Source organism: Hylaeus anthracinus, unplaced genomic scaffold (genome assembly GCF_026225885.1).
Source record: "Hylaeus anthracinus isolate JK02 unplaced genomic scaffold, UHH_iyHylAnth1.0_haploid 4, whole genome shotgun sequence".
Taxonomy (NCBI): domain Eukaryota; kingdom Metazoa; phylum Arthropoda; class Insecta; order Hymenoptera; family Colletidae; genus Hylaeus; species Hylaeus anthracinus.
Window position 1 is genome coordinate 13,736,241 of NW_026535289.1, and position 4,572 is coordinate 13,740,812.

Here is a 4,572-nt window from a genome sequence, read left to right on the forward strand (position 1 = left end):
ACGTTCCAACGTTGTGGAAATATTGTCAATATTCCAGCAATATATATATATATATATATTTATTATTTGAGAACCTCAGACAAGGTTCGTATATAGTTCCAGCGATATTGCAACGTTGTGTAAATATTGCCAATATTGCAACGTCGAGAAAATGATTTTATTAGAAACCTTCCTCGTGGTTACTCGTTCTATAACAATATCGCTGTCAGGTTATTTCTTTGGTCAACGTTCCACCGTTGTGGAAATATTGTCGATATTGCAGCGATGTCGCGATGTCGTAGAAACATTGCTAATATTCCAGCGATATTGCAACGTTGCGTAAATATTGCCAATATTGCCGCAATATAGCAACGTCGAGGAAACGATTTGATCGAAACCATTCCTCGTTGCGGCTTCTTTCCCAATAATATCTCGGATATTTCTTTGATCAACTATGCAACGTTGTGGAAATATAGCCAAACTCGACGTCGCGAACAAGTCGTCGAACAACAAATTACAGCCCAAACAAATATCAGCCCGATTATCCCTGAAGTTCGTGTATCGTCGCGCGACAAGCCGTACTTTTTTTTTTCATTTTTATCGACGCGCTGTTTAGAACTAGCTCGCATCCAGCGGCGATTTTTCTCCGACGTCGGACACGCATCGAACTCGGACGAGTCACTCGGCGGAACGACGTTTCCCATGTTTAACCGCGGGTCACGCGACTACGCGTGGAAAAGCACACGCAACTCGATTACGTGGAAGCTCGTGTCGGGGCAAATGGTACAGAGCGGAGGCGGCCGTTATGGAGATAAACCTCCGTTCGAATGATTATTCAAATGATTATTCAAATGAAACTTTTATCTGATCCGCTCCGCTCTTTCCTCGTGCATTTTTCCTGCAGTAATAACCGTAACACCGATCCCTAGTCGAGATTAGATTCGTTGATATATATTACTATTTATTGCGAATAATTAGGAGGAAAGTAACGCGGAAATTGAATAGATTGAGCGATTTAGATGGCGCCAGAAGGAAAAAGAAATACATGCCTTTCGGTATGTTAACTGTAGCACGAGAGGTATTTCAAACAGGACTTTCTTTAATCACTGTTATTTTTCCATGAAGGCTACAGTCTACTTACGGAGATGTTCGAGAAATATTCCACGGTATCGCTTGATTGTATTTTTCCAAGAATATTAATTAATCCCAAAGATTTCTATGCCTCCTTTCGTTTCTTCCAAGAAAACATAACTCTACCCATGAAAGATTCTAATACCACGAAATAAGGAGGAACGGAGACTCGCTACTCCGGCTCCGTTTATTCGTTTATTTTCTAAAGGATCTCGACGGGATTTTACATCGAGTTTCCCTCGACGACGAAGGTTCGTGCGAGCGGGCAGAAATCGACCTCCGTCGAAAGGTTAACGTCATTGGCCAGGCACAATTACACCGAGTCACTCATTTTCTCACGGCTTTAACAAACTCGGGGGATCTAATCGAACGGTTCGATCTTGACGTTTCTCGTGGCCGGCCGTGTACGTAGTAATTCTAGCGGTTTTCTCACGTCGTTCCTTGCTGGTGGCTAATGCCCTGCCCCGTGTCACGGCAACCGGACCAGGTGGTTATCAGGTAACACAGAACCCGCTGACAACATTACGCTCCCGGGTACTCGGTGGTTGCTCGAATATACGAGAACAAACATCGCTCGATGTTACATTCTTCGTTTACGTGCGAGCGTGCATTCTACACAACTATTGCACAAATATTTTCACACGTGGCGGTTTTCTTTGGGTTCCTCCAATAAAAAAAAAAAAGAAAACTTACAGGTCCTCAATCATAGATCGAACGACAGTGGTTGAAAACTGACTCGCTAGAATACAGAGAAGGCGAAACGAATTTATTATTAACGCAAAACCAATCTCATAGCTCAGCGACCAATGTAATCGAACGCTAACGCGATCCCGTAGCTCGGCGAATAAGTGCAATCAAGCGCAAAGCCTGTCGTCTTCAATCATTTACTCGCTCCCGTTTGATCGCGTTTAAAAGCGAGAAACGACACCGGAATGGTTTTCAATCACAAAAAATAAAAGTAAACTTTGCACCGAATCATCAACGTCGCGACAGAACGAAACATTCTCCGAATCCGCAAGGAGATAAAATAATTCCCATGGATTTCCCGAATAGTGCACTCAGTCGCCCGGGACGATTTCTTTAACGAATCGAGCTCCTCGATACCGTCCCATCGACTTCCATCCTCGATAGAATACCGAAAAAAGAGGTGGCACGAGAAAAAAAAAAAACAGGAGGAAAATCTCGGGACGCGACAATTTGTCAGAGCGGTGCCGGTCGCGATACCGGCGCGGTCTGACTGTTGCTTTTCGTTGTCGCCGATTTCCGATTGTTTTTTTAAAGCGCCGGTTCGCCGCGGACATTAATTACCCGACCAGTGTAAATCACGTTATCTACCGCCCACGCCCCCGACGCGAGAGGGCGGCGAAAGAGCAACCGGGGCGAAATGGGGAGAGAGACCGGGAGAGAGTTACACGAGGCTCCGCAACGCCGCCAACTGAGCAAAACGGTCGCCGGACTGCTCTCCACGACCACCGCCGATATCCTGCACGGTTCCTCGGAAATTTATCGGCCGCTGACTGGAAACTTTGCCCGCCGCCAACGTTTTCCATCTTCGCGCCCGGCCGCGACCCGCTCGAGAATGACAAACGTATTAATTTCTACAGGAAGCTTCTCCTTAGGAAGAGATATGTGTTTTTGGCTCGCAGGTTCCCGTTCGTAGGTTCGGGAATGTTTGGCGTTCGATCAATGGCGAGGACATTTCGTTCGTCTCGTGTTCGTTCGTCTTGTGTTCGTTCGTTCTAGCCTCGTGATTTTTATTGGTCGGTTTTTCTTAGGAAGGGACGTGTGTTTTCGTTCGTAGGTTCGGGATGTGTATCGCGGTTCGAAGCTTTGTTACTCAAGTTCGTTCTGTAATACACCGTATTTTCCCGTATTTTGCAGTATCATACTGTGAGATACGTTGTATTTCGTTGTATCACGATGAATTACGCTATCATTCCATGTATTATCTTTACTTGGATCTTTACTTATTACATTTGCTTGGATGCCTCTCTTCGTAATTATTAAGGATCAGTCTGTCTCTGTAGCTCGGGTACCTCGGCGTTGCTAAACCCGTGCTGTAGCTACGGTTAAGCATTGCTACATCCCCTGAGGGTTGAACAGTCGGTGGAACGCGAACATACGACAATAACGATATTCTTTATATTAAAAGTCAAGGTGGTTGGAGAAATATATATATATATCAAGATTGCTGTACTCCGAAAGCGTAGAGACAAAACATACTTGAATTTCAATTTCTGCTTTTCGTTCGTGTATACAAAGACACGAATTTGCATGAAGTCGTCCACGGTCTACTGAATCTAAACGATTAAAAAGATGAAAGCTGTCGATAATATAACACATCGCGTATGCGATGTAATAACGAATGTAATAAGTAAAGATCTATACCATCACCTGGCCATAATTCTGCTCGAATTCGGGGGCGGCCGACAACGGAGAAAATTCCACGCGAAATTGTGACGGCTCTCGGAAAACTTAAGAGGGACGGAGTGGAGACGGGAAACGCGATGAAGTTCAGGGATTGAATCAGATGGTGGATGGGAATTTGGAGAATTTTTGAAATTTCAAGAATTTTCGACGATTTTGTGAATTCGAGAGGGGGTTGGTGGACTGTTAGGGGTTGATTTAGATCGCGGATGGGAATTTGGAGAATTTGGAGAATTTTAGGAATTTGAGAGCGGTTGGTTTGGACCGTGGATATTATCGACAGCTTTCAAATTTTCAAGCTTCTAAAACTTGATATCTCTAACAAAATTGCACGAAAATCTTCCCATTTGGAACCATCGAAACCATCCCTTTCTCGGAGGTAATCACCTTCTCCTTCACCTTCTCCTGGAACTCGACGATCGCCAGCCCTTCCCTAACCGAGAAAAAATATTCACCGTCACCATGGGACGCGACGAGGAAGCGTCTCGAGCGGGTCCGAAACTTTTCACCAGAGATCGTCGGTCCACGCTGGCAAGATGGTGGGTCGATGATGGCGGCGTAGTCGCGAAAACGCGGATGACGAGGGAGGAGGAGCGGTTAGGGGTTTAGCCGGGAACGTATCCATGACGACCGACCGCCCCGCGAATCGCCACCCTCGGAGATCCCGGATGCACCACCGGCATTCCCAGCATCCCTCCGGCTCTCAACCCTCCGCGAATACCCTCTGGTTCGCTCTATCTACCCCTACGTGCGGCCCGCCGCGTGCTCGGCTACTTAAGACTTTGAGTCGGGAACGTTTCGAGGATCTATACCACCACCTGGCCATAATTCTGCTCGAATTCGGGGGCGGCCGACAACGGAGAAAATTCCACGCGAAATTGTGGCGGCCCTCGGAAAACTTAAGAGGGACGGAGTCGAGACGGGAAACGCGATGAAGTTCAGGGGTTGAATCAGATGGTGGATGGGAATTTGGAGAATTTTGGAAATTTCAAGAATTTTCGACGATTTTGTGAATTCGAGAGGGGGTTGGTGGGC

The 4,572-nt window shown here is 46.2% G+C and overlaps 1 protein-coding gene across 2 annotated transcripts in view; it reads left to right on the forward strand.

Annotated features, from left to right (window-relative positions):
* Positions 1-4,572, forward strand: part of LOC128895021 (transcriptional regulator ERG homolog) — a 66,932-nt gene that overhangs the window by 8,540 nt on the left and 53,820 nt on the right. The window lies entirely within an intron of this gene.